The 23117-nt window shown below is 37.8% G+C and overlaps 1 protein-coding gene across 2 annotated transcripts in view; it reads left to right on the forward strand.

The window, feature by feature from the left end:
• Positions 1-23117, forward strand: part of gabra3 (gamma-aminobutyric acid type A receptor subunit alpha3) — a 322972-nt gene that overhangs the window by 210013 nt on the left and 89842 nt on the right. The window lies entirely within an intron of this gene.

A 23117-nucleotide genomic window follows, 5' to 3' on the forward strand; every position in this document is an offset into this window, starting at 1 on the left:
AAGTAGCCATTTATTCCCATTATGGTGAATAATTATACATGAAGCCTTGTTTTCTGATTAAAAAAAAAAACTTGCACTAAAAGGTTGCACATATTACAATTTTACAGTCAAGACTACATTCAAAACGAACTGTTTTTTTTTTAAAAAGGATTAATTGTGATTTTTGAGCTCACTATACTTGAAATCTTAAGTTTATGCAGTTTCATTGTCAATAAGTTAAATTAACTAGTGACAGGACCAAAATGCAACATTTTAAGCAATGTTCAGTTTATGTAAAGACAACATTAGAGTTTACAGTGTAGCATTGCACCAGACCCCCGTAAGTGGTTTTGTTTGATAGTGTAGAATCTATATTTTATGTACACATGCATCACTTTGGTTTTCATTCTATTGTACAGAAGTTATTTACACTTAAATTCACAGTATTTTGAGAGACCCGAGCTGGGGATTGAAAAATGGTTCATCTTCATATTTTTCATATGACACATGTAAAAGTTATAGCTCAAATGAAAGCTCTTGCCGGTGCTCATACAGTTCTAGCAATCTTTTTCCTGAATTCCACAAGTCCAAAGACGTGGTACAGGTGAATTAGGTAGGTTAAATTATCGGTAGTGTCATGTGTGAATGGGAGTGTATGGGTGTTTTCCAGTGATGGGTTGCAGCTGGAAGGGCATCCACTGTGTAAAACATATGCTGGATAAGTTGGCGGTTCATTCCGCTGTGGCGACCCCGGATTAATAAAGGGAAAATTAATGAATGAATATATATATATATATATATATATATATATATATATATATATATATATATATATATATATATATATATATATATATATATATATATATATATATAGTTCAAAAACATTATAGTACTAGATTAGATTAGAATAGAATAGAATAGAATAGAAGCTGGACCTTGAACACATTGCTCTACTCCTATGAACTGAAGTTTTTTTTTTCTGTATGGAGCTTCTGCATGATTAAGGATAAGCTCATCAGAAGTGTATTGCATGAGAGAAATAACAAGGAATAATAGGCAGAAGAGTGGGGAATATTTTCTGGGAACAGCGCAGGCCAGACTTGAATGCGAAAGTCAATATTTGGCTTAGAATCGGATTATTGCGATGATTGTTTTTTGGCCAGCCCAATTAATCTGTTTTTTCACACTTGTTTCTAAGAAATCTGTTTAAAGGAAGCTGTTTAATCATGATATAACAAGGTCATTATTTCTTGTTTTTATTGTCCCCAAATCCATATTGCCTTCTTTAACAAACCAGGGTTACACTTTACTTGAAGGGGTGTTACACATTATTATTCTCTGAACGTTGCCTTGTCCAATCATGTCGATCTTTCAGACTTATTTCTGATCACTGATTCTTGTAAATCTTCTCTCAAAATGACAGCAACCTCTTTGTTTACAAGTTTGTGGGCATTCGAGGGGCTTTCCCCGTCATGTGATTTGCGTTTACATGACAGAGGTGGGAGTTCATGAGGTCAGTATTGAGCTATTGTTTCTCGTGTTAGTATTATACAGATTACAAAACCAGAGAACATTTGTTTTCGAGTTTAGTTAGTTCATTTAGTAGCACACATTTCAAGCTTTTTGTAGATGTATTTCTCCTGTCTGTGAGGCAAGTATTTGCTGCATTTTTCCACCCCAGAGGTTTCATTACAAGGAAGCTGCAGAAACTGTCTTAAAGACACGTGTGCACCTCCCTCCTCGAGAGAAGCAAAGTCAGTATTCTGGTGGAGATATACTAATCGCTTGGCTTATTGTGATGATTGTTTTTGGCCGGCACATTTAATCAGTTTTTTCATGCTAGTTAATTTTGACAGCAGTTTACTCAGAATATAAAAAGGTCATCATTTCTTGTTTTAATTTTCCCCAAATCTATGTTGCTTTCTTTATCGTACCAAACATGGTGAGACTTTACTTGAAGGGGTGTTACACATTATTATCCTCTGAATAATGCCTTGTCCAATCATGTTAATTTTCTGAAGTCATTTCAGACTTATTTCTGATCACTGATTCTTGCAAATCTCCTCCCAAATTGACAGAGACTGCTTTGTTTACATGCTTGTTGGCGTTCGAGTGGTTTTCCTATTCAATAATTTGCATTTGAATGGCTGATGCGGGAGTTCATGAGGAGCTGCTGTTCTTCGCATTCGTTTCATACAGATTACCAAACCAAAGAACATTTGTTTTCAAGTTTTGTTGGTTCAATTGATAGCACACATTTCAAGCTTTTTGTAGTTGTATTTCTCCTGTTTGTGAGGCAAGTGTTTACAGTGTATTTGTCGACACTAGAGAGTTAATAACAATGAAGCTGCAGAAACTGTCTTAAAGACACACATGTGCACCGAGCCCCTTCCCGAGAGAAGCAAAAGTCAATATTCTGGAGTAGGGATGTAACGGTATCAGAGTTTCACGGTACGGTAATACCTCGGTATGAATGGCACGGTACGGTATTTATTGAATAATTTACAGGAAAAACAAAACTAATGAAAAGACTCGAAAAAAGTGCCAAAAGTGTTTATTTACCTTAGCACTGAACATATCAATGATATACAAATTAGCCATCTATCTGTACGTTTCGAAACAGGAACTTCAATTTTTTTTAATTTTAATAACAAAAAACTATTAAACCATATAAAAAATAGTTTCAATTTAGTATTGTTGAAAACTCATCACATTCAACATTTAATCACTCACTCACTTAGATAGAGATGGGTTTTTTAAGGAAAATGATCATATAACTATAATCTGGTAAAAGCTGTGGTCTCTGGGCATGTCCCCTGCAGCAGAATAAACCCTCTCATTTGGGACTGAGGTTTCTGGGACAGAGATATGATTTAGCCAAGGTTGACAGCAGTGGGTAACGCTGTGCATTGTCTTTCTACCGCTTGAGAGGACAAGCCATGAGTGAGATAGAGGTCTCTTTGCGGTACAAGTCAATGTCTGCATCAATCTAACAAGTGTGCTGTGTTCTGCAGCCCCCATGACTGTTTTAGTCGTATTCCCCGACTTATATTTCACCACAGTCTGGCAGTGCCTGCATTCTGTTTTTGTCTTTGTCTGTCACCTTTTCTCCTTTTTCGTATCTTTTTAGAAAGAAACCGAAATGCTTCCACACATCCGATTTAAAACCTGCTTTAGGTTCGATCATTTCCAGCTCTTTTTCTTCCCCGCAACTAGCAGCACACTCCATTTCTGCATTACTGGATCTGTAGTGACAACAGACTGCAAAGGATGATGGCCACGCCTAGGCTGATGGGAATTGTAGTTCCCGCTACCTCCCGTTCGCTTCATTCGCCTGAGCAAACTTTTCTCAGAAATATAGATTTATTGAGTCATGCGCCTACGGTAATATTGAAAAAAAATTACTATTGCAATAAGACGGTATTTACAATATTGTTACATCCCTATTCTGGAGGAGATGAGCTAATCGCTCAGCCTATTGTGAGGATTTGTTTTGGCCAGCCCACCTAATCAGTTTTTTTGGTATATATAATCAGAATTATTAGCACCCCTGTAAATTTTCCCCCCAATTTCTGTTTCAAGAGTTCCCACTTAGATATGCTTGGCACTTATAGCAGGTTTGGCATGCTGTCCCGGGAGCGAATCCTGAGCTCTGAGATATTTGAGCCCAGGGCTCCTGCCCGGTCTAGAAGCATATCAGGAGAACCGAGATCAGGTAGGTCTCGATCGCTCCCCCTTTAGAAGGGGAGAAAAAGGAGGAGATGTGGTGGAAGGGGGGACTCTTCCAAAACGAAGATAGTGCAATAAGGAGAAAGTGATCCTTTTATACTAAGCTAGGATCATTCCGATTGGATTATTACTGATTACGGATGAGTGGCCAGCGGTGCACAATCATATCACGTGCTCCTCTCAAAATTAGTTTATGAAACTTCACTTGATGAAGAGAAGTTTTTTTTTTTTCAACACTTTTATAAACATAATGGTTTAATAACTCATCTCTAATAACAGATTTATTATATCTTCGCCATGATGACAGCACATAATATTAGACAAGATATTCTTCAAGACACTATAGTATTCAGCTTAAAGTGACATTTAAAGGCTTCACTGGGTTAATAAGGGTAAAGTTAGGGTAATTATGCAAGTCATTGTTTAACTGTGGTTTGTTCTGGAGATAATTCAAAACTAATATTGCTAAAGGAGGCTAATAATATTGACCTTAAAATGGCTTTAAAACAATTAAATACTGCTTTTATTTAAGCTGAGATAAAACAAATAGGCGAGGCAGTGGTGCAGTCGGTAGTGCTGTCGCCTCACAGCAAGAAGGTCGCTGGGTTGCTGGTTCGAACCTCGGTTCGGTTGGCGTTTCTGTGTGGAGTTTGCATGTTCTCCCTGCCTTCGCGTGGGTTTTCTCCGGGTGCTCCGGTTTCCCCCACAATCCAAAGACATGCGGTACAGGTGAATTGGGTAGGCTAAATTGTCCGTAGTGTATGAGTGTGTGTGTGAATAAGTGTGTGGGGATGTTTCCGAGAGATGGGTTGCGGCTGGAAGGGCATCCGCTGCGTAATAACTTGCTGGATAAGTTGGCGGTTCATTGCACTGTGGTGACCCCGGATTAATAAAGGGACTAAGCCGACAAGAAAATCAATGAATAAAAAATAAAACAAATAAGACTTTCTCCAGAAGAAAAAAATATTATCAGACATACTGTGCAAATGTCATTGCTCTGTTAAACATCATTAGGGAAGTATTATCCCAGTATCTGCCCTCACAGTCGACAGCAGAAGACAGACGCTCTTCATATGATCCTGAAAGAGAACAGGCTAGTTTTCTCCCTGTGGTTGCGTTAACGCTCCCTGACCTCGCAGTGACATTCACATCTTGCCTGGGAATCCGGCCACGGCGGTTTGTTAGCTTGGGATTAGCCGGCGGATGAGTTCACAGAAAGAGCCCTGCCTCTCCTTCACAGCTCCAGTCCCACCGCTGGCTCCGTCCCAGCACTCAATACCGAAGCTGCTCAGGTTAGCTTTTAATTGCATGTCCAGAGCTAAAACAAGTGCTTTTGGTGAGAGTCCGTGCTGATGTCTGTGAAGTCTGCGGACTACAGCTGAAGTCAAGATTAGTATTAGAGGCCAAGCATCGAAGATGTGTGTGTTTGTTGGAAGCAAGAAGAGCAAGAATGGACGTCCCATCAAGCTGAGATGACTGACGTTTATTTCCCCCTCTCGGGGAGTGGTGCGCTGCTGTGGGTGTTTTCAGCTGAATTGAGGGCATGCCGTTTTGCTGGATCTTGCACTGTGTGGTCGTCAGTGTTGTTAACAGACACATTTATTTTGTCACCCGTGTCTGACACTTTCAAGGGTCCCTATTGAGGTTATTGGATATGAAACTGCTGGCAACTAGGGATGCCGCATCACTGAGAGTCTTTTCAGAAGCCTGTTATGGCTTGTTTAACGGTCATCAACATCTTAAATCCTTGAAAGTTTTTAAGATTTAATGTTAAAATTTTTATTTTTTTGATTTGGAAATGTATGAATATTTATATGCATTTATTTATTTATTTTTTTTTTTTTTTCAGGTTTTTTTTATTTTTTTTTTTATTGCAATAATAACAATACATTACAACAAATACCGATACAAAACTGAAAGAAGTATAGTACAATCAATAGAAATATTACTTTTTGAAAAAAGTAGATTGTAACAAATTTAGAACAAATATAAAAAATGTAAAAGAAATTAAAGGGAACAAGAGAGAGAAAAGAAGAAGAAAAATAAATAATTAAGGGCACATAAAGATAAATTAAATTATTGCAGAATATTAAATAAAGCACATATTTTAGAAGTTTTAATAGCTTTCTTATTGTGAGAGTCTGTGATGCTTTTTAAATAAAGAGCTAGTTCTCGTTATTTATATGCATTTATGTTTGTATTATGACATCTTTGCATCAAATTACAAAAAGTGCAGAACAGCACTCGCAAGAGATTTGAAAAAGCCTCCTGTGACATATTTAGCAAAATAAAGCCTTAACGGTAAAACCCAATCATGACCAATATTTGATGAGCATTCAATCGTTTTTGCCTGGATTGTAAACATTCTGGAAATTGTGTTGTCTCTAACTCTCTTATTGTGCTGCATCTGTGCTGAGAATTACAGGGTCAGTGAATTTTGAGTCACAAAGCATCTCAAAGTCTCCCTGAGGCTCGTAGAACCAGCATAGTTGTTTTATAATATGCTTTTCATCTCACGTTTGCTTGTTTCTCACCCTGTCTGTTTGGTTTGTGTTAGGGTTTAATGTAAGTGTTATGTTTATTTCGAGCAATCCTAATTAAATCAGCACACAGACCAGACATTTAGTGTCCAAACTGCCATGATGTACCATAACACACTGCTGTGCTGACATTTAACTGAGAAAACTCACGACTCCAATTAGCATCGGACAGTTCATTTTAAAACTGCCATTAAACAGGCTAAATACATGTATAAATGTTATTGTTGTTTTTCTTGACAATCTAATACCTAATAATTCTTAAATCAAGAAGCATTTTTTAGACATGTGAAAAATATATGGTTCGTTTTAGAAATAGTAAGTCGAAATTAAACAAGCAAAACAATCTGCTAATGGGGTAAGTAAAATTAATCTTATTTTCAGTTTTAAATAAAGAGCTCTATTTTAATGATCTATGGTGTAAAGCTCATGCCTCAAAAGCATTAAGGTTATATCCACTTTTGCTATTTTAAGGATGCTCTGCGCCCCGGTGCATGGTCTAATGCTGCGTTCACACCAGACGCGGAACGCGCGTCAATGGCGAGTGAATTACATATTAAGTCAGCGGTTTTCAAACTGTGGTACGCAGACTTCCTTCTAGTGGTACACGGAGGAATGAAATATGTCATGTACATGCTACATATAATTCAAAATTTATTAAAAATGATGTATATAATATGCCATATATTATATATAGGCTATATTTCTGAGGTAATCTGCCAGGTTTTTTAACTGCGCAGAGTTGTAGCTGCTTTACTGGGCCTACTGCGCTACTGTATTTCAATACTGCTCATTTTGGTGGTTCTTGGAGAGACAATTTTTTTCTGAGGTGGTACTTGATGAAAAAAGTTTGAGAACCACTGTGTTAAGTCAATGCAAACGCGCGAATAGACATCATGCGGCACAGCGAATGGCGCAGCGCGAATGACGAGAATTGCGTGAATGGCGCCATGCGAATGGCTCGATATGCGCGGCGCGAATTGAGCATTTTGCGCGTTTGACGTGCTTGATGCGCGTTTCTCCGCGTTAACCAATCAGAAGCTTGCTCTTGTGGGGGCGTGATTGTGACGTAGAACCTGTTGATGGTGTCCCGGGGGAAATCCTCCAGGCGACACCGACAACAAGTCATCAAACTGGGCTTGGCTCAGTCAGAAGCAGCGCTGAAAGTCTCCGTCATCCAGGTTCAGTTTCTGGAGGAGTTGATGAGCTCACAGAGCTGGATGCACCTCTGAAAGAAACTAGTGGACTCAGACACGGCCCTAAATGTATCAACGCTGTTTTTCAGCTTCATAAAGCACATAAACACTGTTATTTTCTTCATAAAATACATGTTAGCCGTAACGAAGCTAGAGTCACCAGGCAGACAGAAACCCTGCCCATAACTCGAATGCGCGTCTGTTTTGAAGTGAATTTGACATGTGAATTAAGCGGATTTGACGCGCAAATGAAGCGAGTAAACTCAAATGTTCACGCGGCTATTTACGCGCGAATAACGCGATTTATCAGCGCGTTCCGCGTCTGGTTTGAACACAGCATAACAGGGTTGTGCTTATTCTCTTAATGAGTTCTGGGTGTGTTTTGAGCATAACCTGCATTCTACCAATCAGAGTCTCGACTCTGCCAACAAGTAAACAAGCAACCAAATGTCAGCTTGCTTCCTGTAGTAAACCTATAGCAGATTCCCCATTGTGTTCGCAACTGCAATCAGCAGGCAGAGCTAATCAGCACAGTGTCTCTCCGGCGTCGCTGATGTCCAGGGACTGTTTTCCTGACGTTTGATCAGCTAACGAGGCACCGTGAATGTGAATCAATGACTGACAGACATTCGAACAGGAGACTCTGGCATGCGGAATCAAGTCTCAGTGATGCTGTCAGGCTCTTAGTAATTCAGAAGATTATGAACGAATTCAGCAGAGGGCAAAGAATGCTATCTTTATTCCTGGCGAATCGGAGAAACAACCGGTGTGAAATCCAGCCGCAAGTTCGCTCTTCGGGCAAAGCAGATATTATTGTGGTAGATGCATCATTGCTGGCCCTGAAGCATAAACAATGCGTACGAACGCTGCGGCTTTCAAACATTTAATTCACTAGACCCTCTTTATAACAAAGGAGCAGTTTATATGGGAACAGTGCTGTGGTACGGCTAGTGATTTAGATCTGAGAAAAATACTCGCCTGTGGAAATGATTTTTGCTAAAATGACGCTACATTATTTTATGCACATTCCTTAGCAGTTTTGCAAAAACCTTTTCCTTAAATCCCCACAACCAACAATAGTCTAATTGGGACGGTTTTTAGGGTTTAGTCATGATATCAGGCATGGTGCAGAGATTTCACATTAACTCCAACCATCAGTCTAAACAGCTGTGGCATTGTTAATTGCAATAATGGGATGTGATTCCGATGCCCCCGCTGTTCTCTTTAGAGCATACAAACATCATTAAAATCATGCCCTGAGCCCTCTCCTTTTCCTCTTTTCATTTTTTTTTTCAATGTAAAAGCACGCAGGCGAGAGTGTGGCGGGGGCTTTGAAAGGAGCATTAGAGTTTCTCTTTCTTTCTATATATCCAGGGCATGAATAGAATCTTTACGACTAATACTTTGAAGTATTTTTTTTAGGGACGAACACTATCTGGATTATTAATAACGTGCTATTATGTCGTCAAATAACGCTCGGCTGATTATTAGTTCATGCACATTGAAAGCATTTGAAATGACAAATGAATATACACTGTGAAAATATCCAATATCCTCACGACAATTCGTACACTCTAAAAAATGTTGAGCTATTTCTTCAATCCAGTGGTTGAGTTAAACCAACGAAATCTCACGGCAATTCGTAACTTTTTCATTTAGTGGCTAATTCGTATGAATTCGTACGATCTAATTCATACAATTTAGTACGATTTGCTCATCCCCCAATGACGGTTGGGGTTAGGGGTGGGGTTAGGTGCCACGCCTCCTTTTTAAAATCGTACCATTTCATACGACTGAACTCGTACGAATTCGTACGAATTAGCCACTAAACTGGCAAAACGTAAAATACTTAAGTTTTCTCGTGAGATCAGGCTGGTTAAACATAGTTGGTGCGTTGTTGGGTTATTTTGAACCTTTATTAGGTTATTTAATAATAACTCAACCAGTTAGGGTAAATATTTGATTCCCTGCTGAAAAATCCAGCTTAAACCAGCCTAGTATGGATGGCTGGTTTTAGCTGGTCGACCAGCCTGGTTTTAGAGGGGTTTTAGCCATTTCCAGGCTGGTTTCCAGCCATTTCCAGCCTGGTATTAGCTTTTCAGACTGGAAGATGACCAGCTGAAACCAGCTTGACCAGCCTAGCCAGGCTGGGAGCCCAGTCAAAACCAGCTATGTCCAGCTTAAACCAGGCTGGTCAAGTTGGTTTTAGCTGGATTTAGCTGGTCATTTTCCAACTTGACTAGCTAAGACCAGGCTGGAAACGGCTAGAAAACAGCCTGAAAATGGCCAAAACCCCTTTAAAACCAGGCTGGTCGACCAGCTAAAACCAGCCAACCATCCTAGGCTGGTTTAAGCTGGATTTTTTCAGCAGGGTTGTTGGGTTATTTTTAACCTTTATTAGGTTATTTATTTTATATTTATTTATTTAGAAATTTTAAATTTCAACAGTCAACTGATTTAACTGACACAGAACAGCTGCATTAATATACGTACAAATGTTGTTTTTGCATTGTAAAGTTCATTTAAGCTCTAGCGTAATAATAATGCTGTTGTTTTTTTTTATCAAATTACCTCTTGTGTCGTGTTTTATCTATTCATTTGACCAGCATTCTTAATTATTGATGATACAAACGCATGCTTCATGGCTGATAAAACGCTTTCTCTACCTCCTGTGTTCGTCTCTACAGTTTTTTGGGGAGAAAATTATACACATATTTGGGTTATTCAGCTGTCATTTTCGCCTTTAGAACCCAGCGAATACATTCATTTATTTACACAGCCATAATTCTAATACTTCAATAGTAATACCAGAATGGAAAAAACATTTAATCAAAATATGCATTGGGTTAAAATAACCCATAGTTTGGCTATAATAACCTATAGTTGGGTTATATGTTGGGGTATTTTTAACACAACTATTTTAACTTAGTAACTTTTTGATTTAGTGGCTAATTTGTAAGAACTCGTACAATCTAATTCAAACAATTTAGTAAGCTTTGCTCATCACCCAATGACGGTTGGGGTTAGGTGCCACGCCTCCTTTTTAAAATCGTACAATTTCATACGACTGAGCCACTAAACTGACAAAACATAAAATACTTAGGCTTTCTCTGAGATTAGGCTTTATTAAACCGCAGAGAAGCACCACAATGTCGCAAGTTTAATGATTTACAAAACAGAATGCCTCAATAAATCCGATCTGTCTGTTTACAAGAAAGTCCAACGCAATCTCAATTCGTAACTTTTTGATTTAGTGGCTAATTCGTATGAATTTGTACGATCTAATTCATACAATTTCGTACGATTTGCTCATCACCCAATGACGGTTGGGGTTAGGGGTGGAGTTAGGTGCCACGCCTCCATTTTAAAATCGTACATTCTCGTACGACTGAACTTGTACGAATTTGTATGAATTAGCCACTAAATTGACAAAACGTAAAATACGTTTCCTCGTGAGATCAGGCTGGAATATCTGTCAATTAGCACTTTTCTGTAATTTGTGATTCACGTTTTAATTTTTTTCTCCATTTATTTCTGCTTTTGAATTGCATTAAGGGTTTTTGATCCTTCTTCCAACAACTTTCAACCTTGAAAAGATTGAAAAAAGTGACTTTTATGCACCTTTTTAATAGTTTAAAGTGATATATTGTTCAACGATTTACAAAAGTAGTCCAGAAAAAGAAAAGTCTTTGTCTTAATTTTTTTACCACGTTTTCGGATTTTACCACATTGTCACTCTGTTATGAACTTGTTCACTTTGTTTTATGGATTCTATTTTTGTCTTACCTGATATCTGAAACCGCTCTTCCCCTGACTCAAACCCGGTTGTCATAGTAAGCTCCTCTCTGGCGTCTCAAGTCAGCCAACGTACACGACAAGCTAACTGGACAAACTGGTTGAGGCAGGAAAGCTCTCCACACGGAGGTAAGCGGTCAACCTAAGCACGACAATGAATGCCATCATACCACCCCGTAGCGTTCGCTTAAAAAATTAAATGCAGCCATACATATCTCCGGCTACATAATTCGCAATCTCCAGAAATGTCCACAGGACTATGTTTTCAGAATGAGCCTGGGTCTTCAACATCCTATAATGCAATTCACAATTGGAAATCAACACGGAAACTGTTCATTAACACATATTTTCTTGTATAGTATTTTTTTAAAGAGGAACACTATAATAATGCTCGGCTGATTATTAGTTAATGTGCATTGAAATCATTTGCCAAATGAATATATTAGCATACTTATGTTTGAAAGTGCATCAGCCACTGAACTGTTAAGCGTTACGTAAGGATTTATTAATGCAAGAAAAGCGTTACTGATGGCTGCAAATTACGTGATGCTGCCAGCGCGCTGTATAATTGGGCTGTCGTGAAGTCTCTGTCTGTAAAATAGCACTTTAAAGATCAATTAAACGTCTGCGGCTCTAGAGATTTTCAGAGGAGGTGGGGAAAAAAAAAAAAGCGTTTTGCTGGAAAAGTGCTGACTGGCAGAGTTGACTGCAGGGTCGGTGTCTATTTTAGTGCTTGGTGAAAGCACAAACTTGTCCTGATATTTGATAAAGCCTCTTTTACAACTACGCAAACATGCTTGTGAGGTTGTTAGAGACTGTGCTGGTGCTTTTTGTAGCAGGGATTTATGTGACAGCAATGCAAACGGGTTTAAACAGATACAACCATTACCTAAAATACTCACTAGATAGTAAGCATCACAATAAACATTCATTCATTCATTCATTCATTTTTGTTGTCAGCTTAGTCCCTTTATTAATCAGAGGGCGCCACAGCAGAATGAACCGCCAACTTATCCAGCATTTGTTCTACGCAGCGGATGCCCTTCCTGCTGCAACCCAGTACTGGGAAACATTCATACACACTCATTCACAAACATACACCACGGGCAGAAGTTAGTTTAATCAGTTCATGTGTTTGGACTGTGGGGGAAACCGAAGCACCCAGAGGAAACCCACGCCAACACGGAGAGATCATGCAAACTCCACACAGAAATGTCATCTGGTCCAGCCGAGACTTGAACCAGCAACCTTCTTGCTGTGAGGTGACAGCGCTAATCACTGAACCAAAGTTTCTTCATTTGGAAACTTTAAGCCGCATTTTTTTTAACATTTGATCACTTACTATCACATAGTTTAATAAAAATAAAAGTAAATTATAAATATAACATAACAAAATATTAAAACAACACAAATATTCTATTTTTATTTATTTATTTATTTATTTATTTATTTATTTATTTATTTATTTATTTTATTTATTTATTTTTTTACATATGCATCTCAATTACACTGGACAACCAAATGCATTTGTTTAAGTGTTTTGGCAAACTTGCTAATTCTCAACACCTGTCCACAGGAGGCTTGAAACAATTGACAACGTGGAAATATAATATAAACATACACACAACATTATAATTCTTTACATAAAATTACTGAAGCAAATGCAAAGGCTACATGATTCAACAAAATAACAGTAGACTATTTGTGCAAACACTGCTGTTTTGTTTAACCACTTTTTAAGAACAATACTAAAAAAAGCAATAGATTATTTTCTGATTTTAAGCTTATTTATTTATTTATTTATTTATTTATTTATTTATTTATTTATTTATTTATTTATTTAATAATTATATATATCATTCATTTATTTATTTATTTATTTATTTATTTATTTATTTATTTATTTATTATTTATTTATTTATTTATTTATTTATTTATTCATTTATTCATTCATTCATTCATTTATTCATTTATTTATGTATTTATTTATTTATTCATTATTATATTTATTATTCATTTATTTATTTTATTATTTAATTGATTTATTAATTAATTAATTACTGTATTACTGTATTTATGTATTTATTTATTTATGTCTTTATCTATTTTAAAAAATTTTATTTTATTAAATTGTTTTATTTTTTTATTTTGAAATAATTAAAGTGACAAAGTTAAGTGCATTTTTAACATTATTTATTTATTTATTTATTTATTTATTTATTTATTTATTTATTCATTTATTCATTTATTTATTTAGTTTTATTTTTATTTATTTATTTAGAAATAATTAAATTGAAAAAGTTAAGTGCATTTTTTAATTAATTAATCAATTAATTAATTAATGTGTTTATTAATTAATGTGTTTATTAATTAATTAATTTATTTATTTATTTATTTTATTTGTTTTACTTATTTTATTTAGTTATTTATTTATTATTTAAAAGCCCTTCTACACAAAACCATTCATACGTTTTGAGAGGACTAAATTTAAATCTCCTGACCAGGTCGAACAAAAGAAAACGTATGACGTGTGAATGCACCCTTATTGATTAATATTGACTCTAATTGCCCTTTATTATATGATTTAACTCTTTGTTCAGATCATTATTGTAAGCAAACAAAGTGTAAATGATGGATTTATTTCCTGCATATTTTCTTATAGGACACAAACATGCTTGGTGTAGATGGTCTTTTTTATTATTATTATATATTTGTCTTAAAGACCCCCACTGCACAAAACCATTCATACATTTTGAGAGGACTAAATTTAACCCTCTTGGCCAGGTTTCCAAGCAACAGGCTGGTGACACAGATTAACACAGTGCTCGTCAACAGGCCTGAACCCTCGATGTCCGTGATCTCTGTGTGTCTGTGTTTTTTGCGCGCCGTCACTCCTCTGTGAATGATTACTGTGCTCTCGCCAGGGCCACCTCCGCAGTTCAGCGCCCGCGTGAGATAATGAAAATTTGCCCGAACGTAAAGGGAAATTAATTGTTTGGTGTGTGGCTGCCTGATATAAAAGCATTCCCACCAGTCACTTCTAATAATGGTAATTACTAAGATCGCTTTGTGCTAATTACCATGCAGTATTGTAACTACAGAGGGCTTGTTTGCGAGGCCAACCCTCAGCATGCACATTAGAAACCAGTGTGGGAGAACGCCACTTTTAAAAGAAAATAAAAGTGTAATTAATTATGTAACTCTGTCAAATTGTAATTCATTGAAAGCAGTCCATGTGTGATGTTTAGAATTGCTGGCTACTATGGTAAAAGCCAATAGGTTTTGGCACAAAAGCATGTCTCTGATGAATTTCCACAGTATTTCCTGTAATATATGGATTTTATTTCATTTAGTTTGGCTGGAATAAATTGTTTATTTATTTATTTTGCTATAGAAAAAACTACTGTTGTTCAACAAAAATGCCTAAGTACCCTAATTAACCAAGTTAAGGATTTAAGTGTCCCTTTAAGCTGAATACTAGTATGTTGGAAAAATTCTAATCAAATATCATGCGCTGTCATCATGGCAAAGAGAAAATGAACTAGTTATTAAAAATTAGTTATTAAATCTATTATGTTTAAAACTGTAAAAAAAAAAATTGCTCTCCAGAGATTGCTGGTTCTCACACGAAAATTATGGACTACACTTCCGCCTTCTCTTGGACTACAAATGCATACATGCTCTCCGGTCACACTCATGCCTGCTCATGATCTAGACTGATTACACACGCTACACCTGAGGACTATCAGAGACTTATTAGACACCCTACTTAAGCCGCTCAGTCACCCATCCAGGTTGCCGAGTCTTGTTAACTACTAGCTACATTAAGACGCGTTTCTCCCTGTCTTTGTTTATCGGTGTTTAGATCCTAGCCTTGTATTCCCTGTTATCCTGTTTAGCCACCTGCCTTACGACCTGTTGCCTGTTTAACTGACTACGATTCTTGACTGCCTGAAAATACCCGTTTGCACCTGTTTGATCATTGCTTGCCTGAATAAACCTGCATTGTGGATCTTACCTCCAGTTGTCTCTGTCACTCCCCTCGTCGTTACATAAACTTTCCTTGGAAAATAATTAGAAAATAATACAAATTTTGGCTAATACATTTTTTTTTTTATAATTATATTATTTTAGAAAAATAATAAAAAAACAAGCAATTATTTTTTTATCAATATTATTTTTAAATGTGCAAACCACAGTACTTTGTGATTCATTATGTAAAAATATATGGTTACCATCACTAGTAAAAGTACATAGACGAAAAAACGAATGAACAAACGAACAAACGTAACTTTACGTTAAATTGTAATTTATTGAAAGCAGTTCTCATGTAATGTTTAGAATTTCTGGCACATGTTAAAAGCCAATATGTTTTGGCACAAAAAGCATGTCTATGATGAATTTACACAGTCTTTCCTGTAATATAGGGCTCTCAATTATTTATTTATTTATTTATTTATTTATTTATTTATTTATTTATTTATTTATTTATTTATTTATTTATTTATTTATTGATTGATCCATAGTACAAAGCACTGTTGTTTATAAGCTTGCCTAATTACCCTAAATACCCTAGTTAAGCCTTTAAATGTCACTTTAAGCTGAATACTAGTATCTTGAAGAATATCTAGTCTAATATAATGTGCTGTCATCATTACAAAGACAAAATAAATCAGTTATTAGAAATGAGTTATTAAAAATATTATGTTTAGAAATGATGATTCTCTCTCTCTCTCTCTCTCTCTCTCTTAAACTTCTCTTGGAAAATGTTTAAAGAATACAAATTTGAGCTAATTATAAAAACTATTTATTAATTATCCATTGATACTAATAAAATAAACAAGCAAGCTAATTTACTCACCCTCAGGTTATCGCACTCTTTTTTTTATCCCGGAGGAAGAATAAATAATTGCTTGTTTATTTTTGGTTTTTATCTACAAGCCATGGTCCTAACGGCAGCATGGTGGCTCAGTGGTTGTTACTACGGCCTTAAAGTAAGAAAGTCGCTGGTTTGAGCCCCGGCTGGGTCAGTTGGCATTTCTGTGTGCAGTTTGCATGTTCTCCCCATGCGTGGGTTTCCTCCGGGTGCTCCAGTTTAACCCACAGTCCAAACACATGCGCTATAGGGGAACTGATTAACTAAATTGGCCGTAGTGTACAAGTGTTTGTGTAAATGATTGTGTAAGGATGTTTCCCAGTACTGGGTTGCGGCTTGAAGGGCATCCGCTGGGCACGTGCTGGGAGAGTTAGTGGTTCACTCCACTGTGGCGACCTCTGAAATAGAGACTAAGCCGAAGGAAAATGAATGAATGAATCGCCTCATCCATACGCCTTTGTGTGCTTTCACCCACGAGGGGAGTGGGCGGGTCTGCGAACAGCGCCTCCATAGATGCAGGACCAGATGGCTGCCTGCACTCATCAGACTGTATCCATATCCTCTGTTCCCATCCCCTGTATCAATGTTGTGTCTTGTCGTTGTGCTTACGCTTGTGGGCTATTTTTTTTTTCTCCCTGTTCTCACCCTGCTTTAATTCAAGAGTAAGTTTAGAGTTTATAAATATTGATTTGTATATATATATATATATATATATATATATATATATATATATATATATATATATATATATATATATATATATATATATACAAATATAAATATCTGAATTGATTTGATTTGGTCTTACAAAGCTTTTAAAGTCTTAGATGTAACTCTTAGAGATCTACAGAGACCCTGTCTACATAGACTTAAACATAGACTTCTGTTGGGCTGATTGTGGGAAGTAGTTTGATTCTGTGCTCTCTGCACTGCACAAAGCTTGTTAGCGGGTTTTAAAAAAAACTGCAATTCACCGAAACGTTGCATGATCAGGTACTTAGCATGATGAAATGCCTGATCCGCCTTGCAGAAAATGGATGATTTTATTCGTCAAGGCACTCCATCTAGTTACTAATTGGGAAATCACGCAACGGAAATAAAATGATGCATATTACCCAATTCATTAAGTATAAAGGCTCTCCTTATCAGAGGAAAAACAGTCGAAAGGGAAATAAAGAGATGCTTTTAAACTCCTGAAACCATCTTTTATCGAGTAGCGATGTCTACATTCTGAGAAAAACCCATTTCATTTATAACACAGCTACCTAAAACAACATGTAACGTCCACTACTTTGTGTATGCATCACATTATGCATGTGTGTTGCTCTTTAAAAGCAGCACCCCAGTTATGCCTGGTTTATACTTCTGAGTCAGGTGACTGGCGTAACCCACGGCGCATGCAACGCGCATGGCTGTGCGTTCATACTTCTGCGCGCTGTCTCTGTTGCTCTGCAATAACACTTCCGAAACGCTAGTGGGCAGTGAGGTGTTAATGTTCCTCTGTGTCGAGTTTCGTCGCTGGTGTTTTGTTTTTTCTGAACACTTCCTGAATGTACAAGTGGCTCAAACTCGCTCATTTTGAGGCAGGAACCGGCAGACGTGCAACAACTTTAACTATGAGGTAAACAAAAAACAAAATTTTCCATTCGGAGCTCCTCCATGGGACTCTACACTTGTAAACAATCGCTCCATCTTGCTTGCGGCGCTCACCCGGCTCTCTGTCCCGCCCAGACTCGTCAGTGCTACCAAGCCGACCAATCACAGAGCTTGCACTACACGTCGTTGCGACGTGTAATTACATTTTTTGAGAGGTGCACGTCAGCGACATAGGGCTGCGGTCGTAGCATACGCGTGCGCTTGATGCAGAAGTATAGATCAGCTTTCAGTCTGCGTGTGTGAGGAGAGGGAGAAAGGAGTGTGTGCGCTGCTCTTTCCCTCAAATTGAAACACTTTTACATATCGTTTACTTTAATTTGTGTTTTGAATTGTAATTCTTGTGACGCTGAAGGAGGCTGACTATAAAGGTTTGAGTCTGAAATGATATTATTGTCTCAAAGCTCTTTTTTTGTCATCTGGCCCAAAGCGTCACTATTGGTCCCTTACGTTTTTCTCAAAATCCTCCCATTTAAGCCCTCGGTTTACCCGTGCTGCGGAAGATCAAGTTTAATTCAGTCACAGCAGGCTGTATTGTTTGTGTTTGGTTCACTGAATCACACATGCGCAGTATTATCGGTTCACCGCTTGACAAATTTGATCTCATTAATCATTTTGCTGATTACGTCAACAGTTTTGGAAAGCATGAGTTGCGTCCCAAATTGCATATTTATGCACTATTCTACACTATTTTGTAGTATAAATAGTGTAAGTAGTGTGTTCACACTGAAAACTCTAAAAATAATCAGTGCACTTTAATTACCCGGATGATGCACTCATTCAGCCGCTAACATGAAGTGTGTAATGATGGACACTTCACACACTCAACGACCGCAGGTTTGCTCACGTAGCGGAAGGGGCGGAGCTATCAGGCGCACATGTTGGATAACTTTATTTATTTTGGATGGTGAAAGCAAAATTCTCCTACGAGAGTGATTATAGCGCCTCCTGATGGTGAATGCGGTTATACTCACGGCAGGTATTATTTGATAATTCGGTCGTTTATTTCACTGACTTGGCAACCGTCAAACGTCATCAGGGAAACGGTTTGAATTTCCGCTTAGTGAAAAAACATCAGTGCTCCATTTGGGACGACGCTACATACATATACTACCCTATTGAGTGTGTAAGTGCATAAGTACATAGTGCATGAGTGCATAGTGTGCCATTTGGGACGCAGCTATGGCTTCAGTACTGCACAAAGCTTGTGAAAAATACTGTAATCGCAGGTGTAAACAGAGCCTCAGAGTTTGAGCAAACAGTCGCATCACAGATTTTTAACACCGCTGACAGATAATCGCTATTTTTCGGGGGGAGAAGTCATAGGGGCTAAAGTGCTCGAAATCGGGTTTAGTGACACTTACGGTTTGCGTGTGTTTATGTAATGACCGCATCCTTGTCATTCCATGCGAAAGCACTTTGAAATGGCACAGGGTTTGAGGAGGAGCGTGTATTTAATGGTTGTCAACATCAAATCCAAGCTAAACTCCTGATTAGCATAATGTAGCACCCAGATGTCAGCTTCTTAACAGCCACTTTGGCTCTAATGTGACATCGTGTAACTGTGGCGGTCAGGTCTGCAGACTGCAGTGTGTTCCCACAATTACATTTAGTATTAGCAGTCTTAGTGTTTTGTAGGGCTGTCAAATGATTAATTGGGATTCATCATATGCAAAAATAAGTTTGTATTTACAATTTACAAAGTGTGTGTGTGTGTGTGTGTGTGTGTGTGTGTGTGTGTGTGTGTGTGTGTGTGTGTGTGTGTGTGTGTGTGTGTACGCGCTTTGTATAAATAATGTATATACATAAATAAAATACACAACCAAAATATTTACAAATATACAGTTAAAGTTTTGCAACACATTTGTAAACATAATATTTGTAATATTTCATTTATAATAACTGATTTTTTGTCTTTGCCATAACGACAGCACATAATATTTGACTAGATATGTTTTTTATTATATAAATATAAATTTGTCAACAAAATTTTGACTTTACTTTTTAAGCAAACTTGCACTTAAAAAGTCTTTGACGAGTAATATGATGAAAATTATTATTTAAATCTTTGATTTCATGCTGACTTTAACACATTTCCCTTTAAAAACATTTAAATGTTGTCTTTATGCATTGATTAAAATGTACATTTTGTCATAGTTTTTGTCATTTAAAAAAAGTCGTTGACAAATAAAATGCGAAAATTATTTGTCTACGAAATGTATATCTTTTTATTAACTTTAATAAATTGTCTCTCTAATACGCCGAACATTATTTGTAGACAATTTTTTTTATCTTTAAATTTCACGCGAACTTGCGTTAAAAGAAATGTTGACAAATAATATGATGCAAATGATTATTTAAATTTTAGATTTCATGGCGACTTTAACAAATTGTCCTTTCATAAATATGTTAATTGTGTCTTTATTCGTTGCTTAAAAGAGTCAGCACATTTTGTCATAGTTTTTGTCATTTAAAAAAAGTCGTTGACAAATGAAATTTACATTTTTGATTTCATGCTGAATGTCTTTATTCATTGATGAAACTGTCAGTATGTTTTTGTCATAGTTTTTGTCACTTAAAGTTGTTGACGAATAATATGACGAAAATTGTGGTTAAAATTTTTGACAAAACTAGAATGTAAGTACATTTTTGTCATAGTTTCATTAAAAAAACGTTGTTGACGAATAAAATGAGGAAAATTATTTGTCGACAAAATTTACATTTTTGATTTCTTGCGAACTTTAACAAATTGTTGTTAAAAAAGTTTGTGGACGAGAATTTTAGTACATTTTTGTCAGTTTTTCTCATTAAAAAAAAGTCGTTGACGAATATTATGACGAAAATAATATATTTTATTTTTATTTCATGCTGACTGTAACAATTTGTCCTTTCATAAATATTTTTAATTTTGTCTTTATTCGTTGACAAAAATGTATATGTTTGTCATAATTTTTCATTCATTTTCTTTTTCGGCTTAGTCCCTTTAATAATCAGGGGTCGCCACAGCAGAATGAACCACCAACTCATCCTGCATATGCTTTACACAGTGGATACCCTTCAAGCTGCAACCCATCACTAGGAAACACCCATACACTCTCATTCACACACGTACACTACGGACAGTTTTAGCTTACTCAATTCACCTATATTTGCAGTGTTTAAAACATATGCTGGATCAGTTGTTGGTTCATTCCTCTGGGGGAAAACCCTGATTAAAGGGACTAAGCTGAAAAGAAAACGAATGAATGAATTCACTTATAGCCCATGATTTTGGACTTGTGAGGGAAACCGGAGCACCCGAAGGAAATTCACGCGAACATGGAGAGAACAACCAAACTCCACACTGAAATGCCAACTGACCCAGCTGAGGATCGAATCAGCAACCTTCTTGCTGTAAGGCTACAGCGCTACCCACTGCGCCACCTGACGTGTCATTTTATTCATTCATTCATTTTATATTCGGCTTAGTCCCTTTATTGATCCGGGGTCTCCACAGTGGAATGAACCGCCAACTTATCCAGCACATTTTTACAAAGCGGATGCCCTTCCAGCTGCAACCCATCTCTGGGAAACCTTTGTCATTTTATATTATGATTAAATATTTTTGTTAACGAAATTACCACTGGTCTCCGCTACAAGTTCTACCTGTTGAGGTGTGGAGACACAGTCAGACAGTGAATAATCAGGACACCAAAGACAGACAGGCCGGAAATAACGCTTGTCAGGGCAGTGTTCACATTCAGCCGTGAGAGCATGATGAGATCTACTGAAAGCCTGTTTTCATTTTCTGACGTTGGGTGTCATCTGTCAGCTCATCGCCCTGCACTCAACACACAGCTGGATTTGTTTGCCGTTTCATTTCTGTTTGTTTGGAGGATCCACAGGATGGGTGTTTCTCCTTCTTTGTCCATCTGTTCTGAAAGCAGCCTGTCAAACCTGACCCGAGGTGCACTTCACAAACAATTGCATAACTCACGGCTGGACTACTCAACTATGATGCAACATTTGGGAAATAAACTACCTGTATGTAGGGACGTGTTTTCCCAAACCCTGTTGGAGATCCATTGTTTGAATCACATTAGTTGAAAGGGACCTATTCTGCCCCTTTTAATAAAATGTAAAATAAGGCTCCGAGGTGTGTATGTGTAAGTTTTAGCTCAAAATAGCTCACAAATAATGTATTGTAAGTCTCTGAAGCTGACTATTTTAGTAGAGTAGGAATTGTGTCGTTTTGGTGAATGTCGCTTTAAATTTAAATGAGATTGTGTGTAACCCCACCGGTTCTACGCCACCCAACCCACTCGGAGCTGGTGTCGAACCGGCAACCTTCCGCATGGGAGTCGGTTGCTCTAACAAGGAGGCTAAAGACCATGGCCTCTAGTGTCTGTCGCAAGAGCATCTTTAGAGGTCAGAGGAGTGAGGTTTACCTGCTCATTCAGCTCCCTAAACCTACATTCAGCCCCCTAAACCTTACTCCCATCTGGGTCACGACACCAATGTAACCCCACCGGTTCTACACCACCCAACCCGCTCTGAGCTGGTATCGAACCGGCAACCTTCCGCATGGAAGTTGGTTGCTCTAACAAGGAGGCTAAAGACCATGGCCTCTAGTGTCTGTCGCTAGACCATCTTAAGAGGTCAGAGGAGTGAGGTTTACCTGCTCATTCAGCTCCCTAAACCTACATTCAGCCCCCTAAACCTTACTCCCATCCGGGTCACGACACCAATGTAACCCCACCGGTTCTACACCACCCAACCCGCTCGGAGCTGGTATCGAACCGGCAATGTTCCGCATGGGAGTCAGTTGCTCTAACAAGGAGGCTAAAGACCATGGCCTCTAGTGTCTGTCGCTAGAGCACCTTTAGAGGTCAGAGGAGTGAGGTTTACCTGCTCATTCAGCCCCCTAAACCTCACTCCCATCCGGGTCATGACACCATTGTAACCCCACTGGTTCTACGCCACCCAACCTGCTCTGAGCTGGTATCGAACCGGCAACCTTCCGCATGGAAGTTGGTTGCTCTAACAAGGAGGCTAAAGACCATGGCCTCTAGTGTCTGTCGCTAGAGCATCTTTAGAGGTCAGAGGAGTGAGGTTTACCTGCTCATTCAGCCTCGTAAACCTCACTCCCATCCGGGTCACGACACCAATGTAACCCCACCGGTTCTACACCACCCAACCCGCTCGGAGCTGGTATCGAACCGGCAATGTTCTGCATGGGAGTCGGTTGCTCTAACAAGGAGGCTAAAGACCATGGCCTCTAGTGACTGTTGCTAGAGCATCTTTAGAGGTCAGAGGAGTGAGGTTTACCTGCTCATTCAGCCTCGTAAACCTCACTCCCATCCGGGTCA

The sequence above is a fragment of the Danio rerio genome, chromosome 21, assembly GCF_052040795.2.
Source record: "Danio rerio strain M-AB ecotype USA chromosome 21, GRCz13ab, whole genome shotgun sequence".
Classification (NCBI taxonomy): domain Eukaryota; kingdom Metazoa; phylum Chordata; class Actinopteri; order Cypriniformes; family Danionidae; genus Danio; species Danio rerio.